Below are 20386 nucleotides of genomic sequence, written 5' to 3' on the forward strand. Positions count from 1 at the left end.
TCTTACAAAACGTGTAAATTTAAAAACATAACTGTTACTGTCACCGGTAAACGAAATAATTCATTAAAAGTAGTGTGCTATGGAAACAACAAAGAAACATTTTCCAGCTCTCAACGTATATTAGGTCTTTTCAACGCTTCTCATTTGTTTCGAGCCTCGTTCATATCTCGTATATTAATATTATACACGGATTATACGGCATATGACAGAGGCTCGAAACAAATGAGAAGCGTTGAAAAGCCCTATTACAAAGAAATAAAAACAACTATTTAGTGAGGACATAAACATTCAAATTTTTGCCCATCATTTTCGTTGCAAACATTTACTCTTTCAAGAGTAGATTGAACAGCAGTCTCAATTTCTGCTCTCGATATGCTTTGAATGGCGTTTAGTATTCTCTGGATAATGTATTCTAGAGTAGTGTATGATGGGCAACAATTTGAATATTTAGGTCGTCACTAAGTAGTTCTTTTTGTTCTGTGTTATATTTAATTTTAATAGTATTGCTTCTCTTTATATTGTTGTTTTAATTAATTATATTTTTATACGTTGACATCTGGAAAATGTTATTTTGTTTTTTTCCACGGCACACTACTTTTCATTAACTTAGTTTACCGGTGATAGTAACAGTTATGTATAAAATTTACACGTTTCTCGAGATATCTTGAGATAGAAAAAAGGTATCGACATGCGGTTTTCGCTATTCTATTGCTAATTTAATCTAATTTTATAAAGTATGATTAAAAATGCATACTTGTATTTAATATTTTACAAAGAAAACTAGATTTCTGAAAAAAATTAAATAACGCCTCCCAGCTGGCTTATTACTTATTAGGATGGTTCAAAATTATCACGCTTACATTGAAGAAAAAGATCTGTCTTCAACAAGACCCAGTTTTCAAAATTTGATTTAGCAGAACCGGACTTACAGCCATTTTTTCATAACAAGGTTCCCACTCACCCCCACCTCTTATTTGCAAAGGTAGAGTTAAACTTGTTAAATCAAATATGCGCAGAATTTGATGAAGAATACAATAATCGGATTTCCAGTGCCCCTTTATTAGGAAAATTTTGTAAAATTTAGATTTTTTTATTTTTGATATTCAATTACGCCCTCTAGCGGTGGACCCACAATTATGAAAATAATTTCCAGGCTTTTCCTGAGGCAACTTTTGTTATAAAATTTTTTATTTCAAAGCTCTACTATAAACGGTTCCTGAGATATGGCCGAGAGCCATTCTTATTGGGACACCCGGTACATAGTAATTATTAGTAAATTTGAATAATTGCAAATTTTTTATTGTTGAAATGTTCCTCGAAACAAATCTAACCTAACTATCGAATACTATCGATAAATATGAGTGACTATCGATAGTTCTCCACCTCTAGAGTCACCCCAAACCCAAAGTAAATACAGTGCGTCCATAAAGTAATGCATAAATTCATTAGTTCATAAACCGGCAACTTTTAGGAAAAATCCCGAAAAAGGTCGATTTTTATTTTCAAATTAAAATTTTTTGGCATATATATCATACTAGTGACGTCATCCACCTGGGCGTGATGACGTAATCGATAATTTTTTAAATGAGGATAGGGGTCGTGTGATAGCTCATTTGAAAGGGTATTCAATTCTCTATTCACTAATATAAACATTCACATAATTATTTCTACAGGGTGCTCAAAACCATTTTTTTTATTCATTTAATTGAGACAAAAAGAAGAATGTATGAAATTTATTTAATTCAAAGTACGTTTTACTTTTGTCATAAAACAGGAAAACATGTTTATTTGACAAATAAATATTTCTTTTCGCTTAAATTCAATGTTAAAGCTGCCACCCACCTACCTCATAGCAATTTGAACATTTCGTTTAAGCGATTTTTTTATGTTTTCTGACAGGAATAATATGTATTCATAATTAAACAAATTACATACATTCATCTTTTTGTGTCAGTTAATTTAATTAAAAAAAAAAGAGCGTGGTTACTTGTGTACGCACGTAAGAAGTTATACTTCTTTGTCGCCATGAAAAATAGTTTTTTTATATACTCCATACAAAATTAATAAAATTTGATATAATATGGTTGTATTTTAGGTTTTAGACCATGCAGAACATTCTATAAAGAAGAACTTTTTTTTCGTAAAATTAATAACAAAAGTTATCATAATTGAAATAACAGAAAATAATGTTGGTTATCTATTTTGAGAAAAATTTGCAATTTTTTTTGTCAATTAGAAGGATGTATTTGCATATTAGAATATAGTTCTAATTCCAATTAACTTTTCCTAATAACAATTTTCAATATTGTGAAAAATAAAGCTACTTTTCTCTTTAGTGAAATTCATATTTTGTGACATACCCTGTATAATATCCATAAAATTTGCTATCTGACGGTTGAATCCTAGATTCTAGATATTGCAGAATCTTTTACGTAGAACAACTATTTTTCGTAAAATGAATAATAAAAAAGTTTTCCATATTATGTCAAAAGTGTAAACGTAACCTTAATTTAAAAAATAATCCAATTTAAATTTTAGATTAAAGCTGCACCTGATATGAATAACATTGTAACTGCACTTATAATGATTTTCAACTATTATTGCTTAAATGACATTTATAAAGGATAACTTTAATTTAAACTTTTCTAAAAACTTTTATCCTATCTTATGTACTTAAATATAAATTTTTTTAATAAAATAGCCTCATTGTAATTGCAAATTTTGAATCACTCGGTGGAAAAACATTGTAAGCAATGTTACAATACATACTGTAAATTTCTAATATTGACGAATATTTTTATAAAAACATTGTAACGTCTATATAATTTACCAGTGAACTAACTTCCACTGATAAAAATAAGGTACCTGATGTGCACAGTGGATTACATGCTAAGGAAACCCCTTCATGCACCAAACATATGCACCAGACATATGAATATAATTTGCAGTCAGCAGAACACCAACACCAAGTTCGTAAGAAACATTTTTGGATACTTTCAACATAACAGATATATGGTTAACTACGCTATGGTTGCCACAAGAACAGAGCAAATGCTGTAGACGAAAACGCACAGAAAAGCCATATGATTTAAACAGAACTAAGTCAAAACGACATCTTGGACTTTAAATAAATGTTAAACAAAATTATTGGGATTTAGAATTATATAGAAGAATGACAAGATTTCTGATCGAAAGTACAATACTTTATATAAAAATAGGTAAAGAACAACGACATGTTCTCAGTTTTCAGTACAATCTTGTTTCTGAACAATTATCATTTATAAACCTAGAATACAAACTAAAGTTGAGCAAAATTACCAAATCCGGGAATAAAAATATACAAGATTTATAGGAACTTCAAATTCCTTTAGTTGCACAACAGAATTCACAATTTAGTACTTCCCATAACTACCTCAAAATATAAAGATCTTGTTGCTTTGTGCTCTAGTAAAGCGATTGATGTTATCGTTCATGGATATTCTTTCATTTTTCCGACTGTAGATTTATATAAAATATTGTTATGTGAAAGTATGAGGGCTATGTTTAAAAGTCATAACAGAATTTGATAAGCTATTTTTAAAACACTTACCAGCAATAATAAAGGGTGTAAAATGCAGGTCATAAATTAAAGTACATATTCTGGGACCAAAAATAATGAACCTAACTTACCTTAGTACAAATATTCACATAAAAAAATACAGCCCTTTGAAGTTACAAAATGAAAATCGATTTTCTCGAATATATCGAAAACTATTAGAGATTTTTTATTGAAAATAGGCATGTGGAATTCTTATGGCAGGAACATCTTAAAGAAAAATTATAGTGAAATTTGTGCACCCCCTAAAAATTTTATGGGGCTTTGTTCCCTTAAACCCCCCAAACTTTTGTGTACGTACCAATTAATTTGTTATTGTGATAACATTAGTTAAATTCAATATTTTCAAAACTTTTTTGCCTCTTAGTATTTTTTCGATAAGGCAGTTTTTATCGAGATGCGGCTTCTTTTTTAATACCTTTACATACAAAATTTATGGGGGTTTTGTGCCTTTAAACCCCCCAAATGTTTGTGTACGTTCCAATTAAACTATTACTGCGGTATCATTAGTTAAACACAGTCTTTTTAAAACTTTTTTGCCTCTTTGTATTTTTTCGATAAGGCACCTTTTATCGAGATGTAGCTTCTTTTTTAATATGGTTCAAAATATACCTAAAAATATAAATCACAAAAATAAATTTTCATATTATTACCAAGTGTCCATAATCGTACTTAACCATATACACATATGTGGTGGATTTGACAAATATTCAAAATATCTCGATAAAAACTGATTTTTCGAAAAAGTACTAAGAAGCAAAAAAGTTTTTAAAACATTGTGTTTAACTAATGGTACTATAATAATAATAATAATAATTAAACTGAAACGTATACAAAAGTTTGGGGGGTTTAAAGGAACAAAACCCGATAAAATTTTTGAAGGGTTTTCAAATTCCACTATATTTTTTTCTTAAGATACTACTGCCATAATAATGCCACATGTCCATTTTCAATAAAAAAGCTCTAATAGTTTTCGATATATTGGGAAAAATCGATTTTCATTTTGTAACTTCAAAGGGCAGTAATTTTTTTTATATGCACATTTGTACTAAGGTAAGTTAGGTTCAGTCGAACTATTTTTGTTCCTTGAATATGTGAATAAATTTATGACCTGTATATAACTGGACTCTCTGATTCTTTAGTTTTGTATGAGACCGTCCCGCTTAATTGATGTTATCCACAGATCTCTATGTCTTCGAGATAATTTTTTTTATCAGTAATTTTGTGATTGAAAACCACAGCCACAGAATAAAATTCCACTTCTCAGTTTGATGGGCTCATTTCTATGTTAACAAGTCCAAAAATGTATACGAAAACTATTTAAAAAGGCAGTATAACTATGAACTAACTTTTGTCTGTTCTTTCTCTTCTCACAAATTTTAAAACACAAACAGCCATAACCACAACAAACCACCACAGCTGCGCTACATCCGCCATATTGGATAATTTTTGACATGTCATTTGAACACCCAATCAGAGCAAAGGTATAACGCGCCTGCGTCCGGCACTAAGGATTTTCATATTAAAATTTACCCCCATCGCGCCTAAAAAAGTATAACTTCAAAAAAAATTTTGGACAACCTGTATAAATAATTATGTTAATATTTATATTAGTGAATAGAGAATTAGATACCCTTTCAAATGAGCTATCACGTGACCCCTATTCTCATTTAAAAAATCATCGATTACGTCATCACGCCCAGATGGAGGACGTCACTAGTAGGATATATGCTAAAAAATCGTAATTTAAAGATAAAAATCGACCCATTTCGGGATTTTTCTTTAAAGGCGCCGGTTTACGAAATAATTAATTTATGCGGTACTTTATGGACGCACTGTATACAGTCAGTATAATAATAATTTATTCAACAATAATAGGTACAAACTTTTTCAATATTTACATATAAAATGAATAAATTAACCCCGAGAGGTATGGATAAACCTGTTTCGGTAAATAGGATATAAAATAATAAATAATAACATACTAACGTAAATAACATAAATAACATAAATAGCAACATAACACAATATAATACAATGCAATAAATAGACAAGTTTTTTTTTAACTGTAAATACACAGTTATGTTTTAGTAAATATGATACGTAGAATAAATAATATAATGAAAACAATAAAATAAATACTTAGTTTAACAATAAAGCACGAACAATTAATTTTTTTAATTAATTTTTTTTGAAGAATGGTGTATATAGGGGAGAGTTACCAACAGTGAGACGCTTTTTTTTGTAACTGACATAACTATTTTACTATTTTTTTAAAGTAACTAGTTTTTTAGGCATATTGAAGCTATAACATCTGTTTCAATATTCTTGCTATTAATTTTGTGTTTTTAATGAAGTAGAATATTTTATGGCAATTAATTAAAACAGCTGCTCCTGTCTCACTGTTGGGCACAGTTGCCCTACAGTGAGACAAGAAAAATTGCACAAATATATATTTGTTATTCACTTATAAGAAAAAGGCAGACATTCGGTAATTAATATTTTATTGTATTTAGTAACAGCTAACACTATTTTAACATGAAAAAGTCTAATATTAACCAAAACACTGAAGAAATCAATACATTTTACTGAACATTTAATAAACTAAAATCTATTTCAAACATAAACGAAGCCCTTTGTCGACTTGTGTGTCCATAGAGAATTGGAGGGGGCATTACAAATTTAATATCATTCATAGAAACAACAGCCTCGTCAGCTATTTCGGGGAATACAAATTTGTTGGAACCCTCTTTTCGATGTTTTAAAAATGTAACTTCACATTCTTTATTTAATTCGCTTCTTAAGACTTTTCCAACGAAATAAATCTTTCTTTTCTCTTTTTTGCCAGTGAATTCCACTAGGACAAAATCTCCTTTAGTCGGGTTACTATGCAGATTCGAAAAATCACCTGGGTCAATTTTATAACAAATACTTTCTTCTTAATTTTTTGTACTTTCTCTATCTTAGATCTGTCCTTTCCCTTTTGTGTTTTTGCCCTGTACCTTTCTTCTCTTGCCTCTTTCTCTGGGGTGTCTGTAGCAATTATACATTTTCCCTTTCTTTTTATGTTTTTGGCTTTCCGTGGTTCTGCTTTTGGAAATCCTCGAAAATCTTCAGGACTCCTAAGGGCGCATTTTTTACTAGGCGTATCTTGGTTTTCGATTCCCGATTGTGTTATATTCGTGTTTTCGTCACTTGCTGACTCTGCTGTTCTAAGATCATCACTTCTTGGTTGTGTTGAATTTAACCCACTAGTAATATTTTCTTCTGGAATTTCTCGATCAGTAACAGCACTTGGCAAGAAATCTACATCGCTAAATACACTTGCGTCATACGGATATATTCCACACTTTTTGAATGCGTTTATTATATTACTTGGCGTAAGAGCCTTTTCATGAGATATGCCAACGCATTCTGCCACTTCATATATGGATAGTGGTTTACCTGGGTGTCGCAGCATCCAGCTATCCACCGAAGCATTATATGCTGTCGAAAACGCCCTATAAACCCCCCATCAAGGGGTTGTAATTTATTGGAAGAATGTGGGGGAATCGTTAAAATTGTTACCCCATTAGCTATTGCTAGGTTAAGAACAGCAATGCTAAGATGACTTTCGTGGTTATCGTAAATTAAAAGGGACGCATTTTCTTTGGAGCTGTTCGAATATTTAATGAAATGCGCCATTACTTCACAGAACAAATATGTGTTCATTCACCCACTAGGTGAAGCAAGGCCCAAGGTACCAGGCGGGGCTCCATGTAGCATATGTTCCTTAAAATGGGTTCTGGGAAACACCATTGCTGGAGGTAAATACTGGCCTGTAGCACTGACTATGCAACATGTTGTTACTAGGGTTCCTCTCTTACCACTTGTTACCTTATTTACCTGCTTAACCCCCTTATCAGCAACAACTTTTTGTGGTTTCTGGACCGTCATAGTGGATGTTTCGTCTAGATTAAATAATCTTCTTCCGTCGGCAAATGCAGAAGTTCTTGAGTAAGCAGACTTTAGATTTTCAAAAAAGATCCCCACATTATATCTATTAAAAGAGATAGCCCTAGATAAGCTACAGCCTTCTGGCGTTCTTAATGAGAGTTGTTTATGTCGGTTACGAAATCCCCTAAACCATTTTAATCCTGCCCTCTCTTGGTTGTGCCATTTTTCGGGTATTTTCTTTTTATTGCAGAAAGCCATTTCGTAGGCAAGTTTAAGACAATCGGTAACAGACAACCCATAAAACATTCGGGAGCAATCGATTATATATTTTGCTAGGGAAGCTTCCTCTTCTGTTGTAAAAACCTTGTTTACGGAGTAGTTAGGTGACATGTGAATATTACTGACACCACCAACTTCTTTAGCTTTCTTTGTGTATCTTGCCAAAGTTTGAAAAGCAATACCTTTTGAAGCAGCTACTTTTCTGATACTTCCACCATTCAGCACAAGATTCACTGCTTCTTTCATTTTTTCTTCAGGACAGTTCCCTATTTTTCTTTTCTTTGGATCCATGTTTGATCTGAAACAAATAAGATACGTATTGTCAAAGCTATTCATAATTATTGTCAAAGTCCAACAGTGAGACAGTCTCAGTGTTGGACCTAATGTTATGTCTCACTGTTAGACATCCGACCTCGACCGCCATTTTGTAATGCATATCATGTAAAACAAATTGGATCCACAAGATTTAAATATATTTCAAAACTACATAAATATTACTTACCCTGACGTAAATCGCCTATTAAAATATTTATTTATATTTGAAGTGTTAGAACAAAACAAGATAGCTATAAAAATTACTTTAGCATGTGCAAATCAAATGTAGTTCGACAACAGACCTGCACCCATTCGCTGTAAAGTAAATACTGGCGCGAAGGAACTGCATCGATAGCAGAAACGCACTGACAAACTGCTAGACGAATTGGAGATAAGGAGGGGAGCGGAAACAAATTGTCTCACTGTAGGACCTGTCTCACTGTTGGCCCCTCTCCCCTACGCATGTTTCATTAAATATGATAAAAATAATAAGGCAAATAAATCATTTTAAAAGAATATAAAATTTGAAATATAGGTGAAAGCGAACAATCTAACTATTAATATTTTATAAAAAGTGGTAGTGACGCTGGAGTTTCATTTATTTTTTTTTTGTTTTTTAATATATGTAAATTTAAGCTACTATAATGATGTCACAAAAATTTCTTGTTTGTTCCATCAGAAAAGATTTTAATTTCTTTTTAAATAGAAGAACATTCTCAGTATTTTTGATATCACTGGAGATATGATTATATATACTCAGTGACAAATCGGCAACTAACATCAGATAACGTCGCAAGGAAAACAAAATGCCAAATATTCAAAACCTTAATAAGACCGGTAATCACATACGGCTCAGAAACCTGGACACTCACTAAAAGAGAGGAAACATCTTGCGACACACACATATATATATATATATATATATATATATATATATATATATATATATATATATATATATATATATATATATATACAGGGTGCGCCAAACCTCTGGTCTTCTTTGATTACGGCTAAACTATGAGATATACAAAAAAATGTCTATAACAAAACTAATGTGTATCAAAGGGGTCTATAATTTAAAATTATTTTCAATTATACAGGGTGAGTCAGAACGACGGTATGAACCAAAGTTGTATTTTTTTAAATGGAACACCCTGTATGTTAAATCATTTTTGAATATATTATTTAAAAATATGAAAAATTTGTATAAAGTCTTATAGGCCTAAAGTTAATAATTTTCGAAATATTTACATTTTTATTGAGAAAAATGGTAATATTTATAGGGTTGTGGCTTATTTTTTTAAGGAAATAAAAATTTAGGTGATAGGTCAAAGTTTTTAAAATATAGTGTTATTTTTAAATAATTTAATATTTTTTACTTTTAGCCATAAAATATACAGTGTGATCACTATTTGCAAATACAAAATTTTCTCATTTTTTTTAAATGGGACACCCTGTATATTAGTTTTGCGTTTTGTAGTAAATATTACAACCTTTCTTTTAGTATAGGTTGTATGTACCTAGCATGTTTCGTTTTGTAGATATTTTAAAAAAACTATAGAATTTACGTTTTTGCGGATTTTTTATTTAAAAATTTTTTTGCAAATAAAATAATTATAATCTGGTTTTAGAAACATACACCAAAATATAAAATATGAAAATAAAAACGTAATTAAAGATTAAAATAAATCGTATGCTAGTACAATTCAATTGAATTTAATAACTTTATATTATTTTACAAAAAATATTTTACCATATTAATGAATACATAAATTAGTTACTAAATTAAATAAACATCCAAATTTTAAATCAATCGTAGTAATTCTTCTACCGCAGCAACTTTCCTGTACCAAATTAATTGTTAGTTATATTGTATTTACGAGTAAGATCAGTTAATAACTTTTTAATTTACAAAGTACATACATCTTGAGAACGGATAAAGTATGCTTTGAAACAAATGAACGTTATGGAAGTATATTAAGAAGTAAATAGTATCTATGTACCTACTCGTGTCACAAAAGCTGGTAATAATTTCTAATGGTTTCGCCCAAAACAAATGTCATATCCAAAAAATTTTCGGTTAAAAAATTAAAATTTAAAATATAAAAAATTGTTACAAAAATTTCAACTACAAAAGCATTACCAGCTTTTGTGACACCAGTAAATACTATTTATATTAATAAATAATTTGGCTGATACATTTAACATTCATTTGTTTCAAAGCATACTTTATAATAATTTTTATATTCTCAAGATGTATGTAAGTAAATTTAAAAGGTAAATTAAAAGTTTAACTAAATACAATTTAACTAACAATTAATTTGGTACAGGAAAGTTGCTGTAGTAGAAAAATCACTACGGTTGATTTAAAATTTGGTTGTTTATTTAATTTAGTAACTAATTTATGCATTCTTAATATGGTAAAATATTTTTTGTAAAATAATTTAAAGTTATTAAATTCAATTGGATTGTACTAGCATACGATTTATTTTAATCTTTAATTACGTTTTTATTTTCATATTTTATATTTTAGTGTATGTTTCTAAAACCAGATTATAATTATTTTTTTTGCAAATAAGTTTTTAAATAAAAAATCTACAAAAACGTAAAATCTCTAGTTTTTTTAAAATATTTACAAAACGAAACATGCTAGGTACATAGAACCTTATACCAAAAGAAAGGTTGTAATATTTACTACAAAACGCAAAATTAATATACAGGGTGTCCCATTTAAAAAAAATGAGAAAATTTTGTATTTGCAAATAGTGATCACACTGTATATTTTATGGTTAAAAGTAAAAAATATTAAATTATTTAAAAATAACACTATATTTTAAAAACTTTGACCTATCACCTAAATTTTTATTTCCTTGGAAACATAATCCACAACCCTATAAATATTACCATTTTTCTCAATAAAAATGTAAATATTTCGAAAATTATTAACTTTAGGCCTATAAGACCATATACAAATTTTTCATATTTTTAAATAATATATTCAAAAATGATTTAATATACAGGGTGTTCCATTTAAAAAAATACAACTTTGGTTCATACTGTCGTTCTGACTCACCCTGTATAATTGAAAATAATTTTAAATTATGGACCTCTTTGATACACATTAGTTTTGTTATAAACATTTTTTTGTATATCTCATAGTTTAGCCGTAATCAAAGAAGACCAGAGGTTTGGCGCACCCTGTATATATATATATATATATATATATATATATATATATATATATATATATTTAAAAACATGAGATGTAGATCCTTGAAACACACTCAGTGATCAAAAGATCCAAGGTTAATGGTTTGACGACCACTCGTACGAAATCAAACAGATGAAATAGAGAATGTGGAAAAATCCCCTTACGAACAATTCACACATCCACCATTTCGGGTTGGGAAATGGTGGATGAAGAGAGGTTGAAGAGGGCGAAACACATTTCTAAGAACTGGTGTTTGGATCTTTGATTCTATTCAAAAAATTTTTCCCAACCCGAAATGGTGGATGTGTGAATTGTTCGTAAGGGGATTTTTCCACATTCTCTATTTCATCTGTTTTATATATATATATATATATATATATATATATATATATATATATATATATATATATATATATATATATATATATATATATATATATATATGTTAGATCACTGATCACGTATTTGACTTTTTAAAAAAAGATTTTATTTGTTACACAATAAGTTTACATAATAGTACAAAGTTAAATTAATTTAAAATGACTACAATAACTGGACTGGTCGAAGTTGCAGCTAAGAGTCGTCCCGGCATCTGAAAATGGCAATTTATAGGTTTGGTATGAAGTGCTGAATCGCTGTTCCCATGAGAATTGACCAACGGTTCGTACAAAGTTCATCTACTGCGTGCTCAGCGGTTTCTATGGGAATGGGATGATGAAATATGAAGTCGGCGAACTTAAGCTAGTTCAAGGTTAATATTTTCTCATATAACAGCTCCCCTTATTAGTGAAAAGTCAATGCCATTGCTTTGACTTTTACAGAGTAATTGGTGTTTCTGCTTCTTCTTCGCTCTCTTGTTGGACATTGGGTCTTCTTCTGAAGGAGGTAAAGCTTTGAAATTTCTGTCTAATGGAATTTCTGCGTGGTGCTGAAGTTGGAGGCTGATCCTGGGACAAGGAGATTGCAATTTTTGGAAATATTTTGGTTCGATATTTACAACAAAGGTATAAGATAGCTAGGATGATAATCAGGGATAAGGTTGATATAGTGAATAAGGGTAAATGTTCCTCGATGAATGATTGGCTCATGATATGGTCCAGTTCTTCCGAATATTGGTCCAATTTGTGTTGTGCAATATTTAAGTCATCTACGTTGATCTTACTGAGTTTTAGTGGTTTCAATTTTGATAGGTGACTCTTTGTCTCAAAATGGTCACAGCATATGTAGGGTACGTTAACTGGGTGACTTCTATACGTAATATTTGTACATTTCTCGATTTGGTCTTTGGCATGAATTCTGGTACTGCCAATGAATGCAATACATTCGGGAATTAATCTTAAGATTGAATTTGTTTTGATTATTCGTGTAGTGACATCTTTTCTTGCACATTTGATTGTTACTGGTAATGGATCGGAAATGGTTAGCAACCATAAATTTCGGTCAATTTCTTGAACGTTGTAACCTTGTGCCAAGAGCATGGACATCTGGCAAGTTTTTGGCAAGTTGCTGAGAGGTTTCAAAAGCTGGGCTTCGCATATAGCATCGGTGTCTATGGGGTACGGAAGAATGTCTGTACACATTCTTTGGTTTTGACTGATTTGATTGCATTTTTCGGTGTCCGTGGGTAAGACATATGAAATTGAATCATCATCTCGCGCTATGTATTTATGAACAGTTGAAAGTATATGATGAAAACCAGTTTGATTATCTAATATTGGTATTGAATATAGTTGATACAAAGTGAAGATTTCGGGATCAACTAACGGAATTTCGAGAACGAAAACAATTTTTTAATCAAGCTGATAAGCTTGTAGTTTTATTATGTCAATATACTGAGCTATATTTGACATATAAGTGGGTAGAGGCAAAACGTTATTTTGTAATGACTGTGAGATTTCTTTTAATGCTTCCATTAAGTCTATGGGCGAAATAATAGAACTATGTAAAATTTGCAGGCGAGAGAATGTGATAGAATTTAGTATATCATTTAAATAATTTTCTAAAAATACGTAGCTTTCCATTAAGGACTCACATAAATCTAGTATTTGTAATTGTGCTTGGTAAAAGGAGATGTCATTATTAATGTCCAGAAGTGTAGTCTCTATAGTTTTTAAGTCGTTGTTAAAGGTTTCTTCGTCTATTTGCAATTTTTGAATAGTAGTGTTCAAAGTTTTTATAATTGAAGTGGTAACAGATATTTGATTTTTTAAGAGATTTTCAATTTGAGTTTCATCGGAGTTTATCTTATTTATACATTTATTAAAGTATTCGCCGTCAGAGGCGTCCAAATTTCCAGTAATGGATTTCCATATTGTTCCAATACCATTTACTAAACCGCGTTTTACGCGTTTATTATAAGGTACTGTGTCAGAGGTTATCTCTTTATATTTTAAGTTAACGGAGTTTGAGATTTGTTTTAGCAGACTAACATGTGTCTGTACTTCGGCTTGAAAGGCAAGTTTTCTCGGTGTATCCACGTTAATAAATTTTTCTAATAGGTTTTCCAAAATTTTGTCATTGTTGGATATTGTAGTTTTGATAGGCAATAATTCTTTGTAAACAAGTAAAGTCCATTTGTCGTTAGATATTCGTATAGTTCCTTTTTCATGGAAAAATATTCCAATTGTGTTATTAATGGGAGTGAGGAGAATTTGGGATTGGACGATAGAAAGGAGTCCATAGAATCTGTAAAGGAAAATTATTCAAAATAAGGTTTTAGTCTGTCAAAATTTACTTTAGAGGTTTGGTTAGTTTTGGGGTTAAGGATAATTGCGGAATTTGTAAAAATTTCTTGAATTTCGAAAGGTCCATTAAAAAGATTTTCTGATTTTGATTTAATTTGGGATTCTTTTACGTAAACTTTTTCACCAATTTTAAAATCAGGTCTTTGCGCTGAAATATTTTCGTCAAATCTTACTTTCGCCTTTTCTTTCTGTCTCTCTGTTTTTGCTCTGGCTACTTTGTAAAAATATTCCATGCGATTATTTAGGTCTCGAATATATTTACTCATTAGTGTTTTTTGATTGTATAGAGTTTCTGGTGGACGGCCTGCAGTGTGCCCAAATATAAGTTCATATGGTGTAAAACCGTGGGTCTTATTTTTCGTGTTGTTATAACATATTACTGCATAAGGGAGTATATTGAAGGGATGATCATTCGGGTTTTCGGCTTGATTTGCTCTAATCATTTCTGAGAGTGTGGCATGAAATCTCTCTACGGATCCATTAGATTGTGGATGGTTAACACTAGAAAATGTTAGTTTGATGTCATATAATTCGCATAGATCTTTGATTATAGCATTTTCGAATTCTCGACCGCAGTCACAATGAATTCTTAGTGGTGTTCCATAGTGCTGAAAGAAGAGTAGGAGTGTCTTGGCTACTGTTACTGCCTTTTTGTCTTCTAAAGGATAGGCTTGTGTGAATTTTGTCAATTCGTCACGAATAGTTAATGCATAATTTCTAGTAGGGTATTCGAATATGTCCATATTGATTCTTTCGAATGGTGTTTTTGGAGTTTATGTTATGACTAGTGGTCCACTTAAGTTTTTTCTACAAATTTTAACTTTTTGGCATATTTCACATGCTTTTACAAATTTCTCTACATCTTTTGTTAAATTTTTCCAATTATATTTTTGTTTTATTCTTCTGACAGTTTCGTTTATTCCACGGTGTAAATTATTTTTACCACAATGGTAATGATCTAAGATTTGAGGGATTTCGTCTTCGCTGGCTGTTTTAATTATATTTTGACAGATTCTTAATTTTAATTCTTTGTCAGCAAAAATATAAGAAAATATCTCTAGAATAGGTAGTTCGAGATTATTTTCGACACAATATATTTTTGATTCATCGAATTGATCTTTATTTGCAAAAAGTACAAGAAACAGGTGTGATATTACTCGTTCGGGATCAAAAGGTAATGGTATAATAAAATATCTTCGATCTTTTACTGTTTTGCTGTGTACAATATTAATTCTTCTGTTACTATATTCCATGTTTTCTTCGAATATGTCATTCATTATTTTCTCGTGAAGTTCTTCAAGTTTATTTTGCCAGAAAAAGGTAACAATATTTTTGTTAGATTTGTCTAATAAGTCCGTATTCGATATTTCAACTTTAGAATAATCGATTATCGACTTAGTTCTGTAAAGTTCGATAAACTTGTCAAGTTCCTCGGACATTTTTTCTATATCTTCTTCATCGTTGTCTTCCTCGTTTTCTTGTGTGTCCGTGTCGTCTTCATTCGATGCATGTAATGTGATTTTCGATTGAAAGTTTGCACAATCCTTAAAATGGTTAATCTTTATCCTTGAGAGGGCATCAGTGTTTCTGTTTATTTTTCCTGCACGATGTTCTATTTTATAATTGTATTCTTCGAGTTTTAGGCGCCAACGCGCTAATCGGCTTCCGGGATCTTTTATCGAGAAAAGCCATGTAAGGGGTCGATGATCGGTAATAAGTGTAAATTTTCGGCCAAAAAGATATGGTCTAAAATGTTTGACTGCCCATACGATAGCTAGTAACTCTCTCTCTATGGTTGAATATTTTGTTTCTGCACCGCATAATGTTCTAGAGGCATAAGCTATGGGTAAATCTTTTCCTATAGGGCCTTGTGATAGAACGGCTCCAATCGCGAATGCACTAGCGTCAGTTGTTAGTAAAAATGGTTCCTCAAAATTCGGATATATGAGTATTGGATCTGATGTTAGAATATTTTTGAGTTCGTTAAAGGCTTCTTTGCATTCAGAATTAAAGATAAAAGGTACGTCTTTCTGGAGTAGTTTCGTAAGTGGTTTAGAAATTTTGGCAAAATTTGGAATAAATCTTCTGTAGTAACCGGCTAAGCCTAAAAATGATTTTATTTCTTTGGTGTTCTTTGGTTCCGGGAAGTTTTTGATGCAAGATATTTTAGCTGGATTTGTTTTTACTCCATTTTCTGTTACAAGGTGGCCCAAATATGCCACTTCTTTTCTTAGAAATTCGCATTTGTCTGGTTGTATCTTTAAATTTGCTTTTCGTAACCTTTTAAAAACTTCTGTTAATCGTGACATATGATCATGTATAGTGGGTGAGTAGATAATTATGTCATCCATGTATACTAGGCATCTTTCGTTTTGTATTCCTAAGAGGATGTTGTCCATTACTCTTTGGAAAGTAGATGGAGCATTCATTAGTCCGAATGGCATGCGGACAAATTCGTAATGTCCATTTTCGACTGAAAAGGCCGTTTTCTGGATGTCTTGTGGCTCAATTTCAATCTGGTGAAATCCAGAGGCTAAATCTAGCGTTGTGAAGTATTGGCATCTTCCTAGTTGGTCCAATAATTCTGATATTTGTGGGAGAGGATAGCGGTCTTGTACTGTGAGTTCGTTAAGCTTGCGATAATCAATAACAACTCGCCATTTTTGTTTTCCTGAGGCATCTAATTTCTTTGGTACAACCCAGACTGGACTCGAATATGGCGAGACGCTTTTCTGGATTATTCCTTCTTCTAACATTTTATTAATTTGCGTCTTTACCTCTTCCTTATGTATTTGAGGATATCTATAGGATTTAGTAAAGATAGGTTTAGCGTTGTTTGTATCGATTTTGTGCTTGATTTCGTTTGTGAAAGTCAATTTGTCGCCTTCGACATAAAATATATCTGCATATTCAGTACAGATGTCTAAAATTAGTTCTTGTTCTTCGCAATTTAGGTGATCAATTCTTAGTTGTTCTTTAATTATTCTCGTTCTATCTACTACGGGTTCTTCAAAATCATTTCCGTTGTAGGCTAGGATTGTCTCCGAATTTTTGAAAGGTTCAATTGAAATGTCTGAAAATTCGATTGTCTTCGGCATAGCATTAGCATTTAGGACGGAAGTTAAGAATTCTCCATTTTCGTCAACATGGACTAATGCATGAGGTAATCTAACTTTTTCTATTTCTTGTGCTGATAATATGGCATCTGTATTTGATAAGTTGCATTTTAGTCTGCATATTTGTTCGGTCCGGCTGTCAATGGTAATTATGTTTTTTCCTTTTATTCGTTTTCTCTCCGGTCTTTCAAGATTTTTGTCTTGATCTCGGTTATTTACGATAGTGTATTTTTCATTCATAGGGTTTTGGTATTTTAAATTTGATTCCTGTTTAGAATCTGGTTTAATTTTTATTTTAGGTTCGTTTTGTCTTGTTTCCGTAGGGTGTGTCGGTGATATGTCTTTAGGAGGTGTGTTTGTATCATGCCCTACCTTGTGAAGGGTGAGAGTTTTAAAATTTGTATGCAACTGTCGGGATTTGAGATCTATTACGCATTCATAATGATCTAGAAAGTCTAGGCCTATTATGCCATCGAAGTCAATGTCTAAATTGAAAATAAAGACTTTGTGGGGATTATCGTCAGTGAAAGGAATAAGGACAGATTCTGTTATTAACAATTTTTGATCGGTTATACCTTGGATAGTAACGTTTTCAGGAAATCTATTATAATAATTGCGTGCTGTGTTTTCTTTGAAAACAGTGATTCCAGCACCTGTGTCGATTAAAAGTTTAAAAGTGTTGGTAGCATCGTTAATGTAATATAAATTTTTGGAACTCATGGTATGAAATGGGGTTACAGGAACCTTTGTTCGGGAAAATTGAGATCCGGATGAAAATTGTCTAAGTTGAGTGCCTGGATTTGTTCTTGGATATTCGTAATATCCGTTGAATGGTTCGTATGGTTGGGAGGATGATTTTGATTCTGAAGTGAAAGAAAATCCTGATAATTTTCTGTGTCGAGTGTGTTATTGGTTTCGTAAAAGTTATCTGTTTGTGGATTATTTTCTGTATAATAATCTGTTTCATAGTTTTCGTAGTTATCGGTATTATAATAATTATTATCTGTATAGTAATCGTCTGTATAATAGTTAGTCGTCATTTCATCAGGGTATTCATTTAGAACATGTGCCCTTTGAAAATTTGGGTTTCTTTGAATAACGGATGGACGATTTTGATTTTGATTTTGAGATGAAAAGGAAGGTCTCTGTTGGTTGAAATTTGGATTGTTGGAGGAATATTGATTCCTATTAGGGTTTTGATTGTTTTGATAGTTGTTAGGTCCATTATTATATTGGTTTTGATAACCGTTAGGCCTAGAAAAAGATTGATTTGGTTGTACGAAACGGGAAGAACGGCATTCAAAATTTTGATGACCCATTCGGCCACAATTTGTGCATTTTGTAAATTGAGATGAGGGTCTTCTCGTTGGTTGAGAAGGCTTAGGAATATTTGATTTAGAATTAGATTTTTGTTCTTCAAAATATGATAATTGAAGTTCGCGTCGGATACGATTGCTTGCTTCAATGAGATCTTTTGGATTACTAGCCCTAATAATTTGTCCTAAACGAGGTTCTAAACCGGTTAAAAGCGTGTTTAGAGCCATGGTATCGATTAAGTCACATTGGGCGGTTTTTTGTTCTGGGGTTAAATCTGCTATTTGGATCGAGGCGTGCATTTTTGCATTCAAAACTTGTAAGCGGTTAAAGAAAGTTAGAGGAGATTCGTTAGATAGTTGTCTTAGTCTTTGTAAGTCTTGTATTAAGGAGGTCAGGTCTCTACTGTCTCCGAAATGTAGATTTAGTAATTGTTTTATTTCTTTATAAGAAAGTGGTTTTCTAGAATTAATAAGCTGTGCAGCTTTACCTTTGAGTTTATTTTTTATGTGAATCGTTAAAAGAACGCGCTGATCGCCTGTAGCCATCTTAATAGCACAGTCGCACGCATCTAAAAATGTTGAAAGAGAAATCGGATCGCCTTCAAATTCTGGGATAATGGAAAAAATTTCCGAAAGCTTGTATGGTTCGATTTCTTGTTGAGTTTGGGAACGTGTCTCGGGCATTTTGCGGGATATTTTTAAACAAATATGAAAAAAAGAAGTATGGAGAAATATAAAATATCTGTATGTAAGGGAGAAAAAAAAAATATGTAGTGGTATATAAAGGGCAAAATGTATCAATAAAAATAAAAATGTTATATAGAGACAAAATGTATCAATAAAAATGTATCAAATATATCAATAAAAATATCAAGAGAAAATATACCAAAATATAGCAAGTAAAAATATGTCAATAAAATATGGTAGAAATATACCAAGTAATAAAAATATGTCAATAAAATATCAGTATAAAATAGTATAAAGAAAAATGTCAATATTAATACTTTCAAATATTAGACAATCAAATTGTATTTTATTTTTTTTGTGTATCTTGATTAATAATTGACTTGCAGTATAGTCAATTTCGTAAATTATTAAAACAAAATTATTAACGAGATGATTCAAAATCCACTTACATAAAGAAGAACATCGGGACGCCTTGTTCTCTCTGCTCAGCTACCAGGGGCTTCACTAGGTGTTCCTTCCGTAGATCACAGGAGTGAGGTTGTTCGGAGATGCTTTCTTCTTTAAGGGTCGTCTTGTTCTCTCTGATCGGCTACCAGGGGCTTCACTGGGTGTTCCTTCCGTAGTTCACAGGAGTGAGGACTTCCGTAGATTCTTTGATCCGTTAAGGGATAAGAATCCGCCGCTGCCAGTGAGTATACACGTGTTCTAGCAACGTTAAACGGATCCTACTGACTGCGCCAATTGTTAGATCACTGATCACGTATTTGACTTTTTAAAAAAAGATTTTATTTGTTACACAATAAGTTTACATAATAGTACAAAGTTAAATTAATTTAAAATGACTACAATAACTGGACTGGTCGAAGTTGCAGCTAAGAGTCGTCCCGGCATCTGAAAATGGCAATTTATAGGTTTGGTATGAAGTGCTGAATCGCTGTTCCCATGAGAATTGACCAACGGTTCGTACAAAGTTCATCTACTGCGTGCTCAGCGGTTTCTATGGGAATGGGATGATGAAATATGAAGTCGGCGAACTTAAGCTAGTTCAAGGTTAATATTTTCTCATATAACATATATATATATATATATATATATATATATATATATATATATATATATATATATATATATATATATATATATATGTGTCGCAAGATTTTTCTTTCAAAGGTGGCTAGAAATGT

The sequence above is a fragment of the Diabrotica virgifera genome, chromosome 9, assembly GCF_917563875.1.
Source record: "Diabrotica virgifera virgifera chromosome 9, PGI_DIABVI_V3a".
In the NCBI taxonomy this organism is placed as follows: domain Eukaryota; kingdom Metazoa; phylum Arthropoda; class Insecta; order Coleoptera; family Chrysomelidae; genus Diabrotica; species Diabrotica virgifera.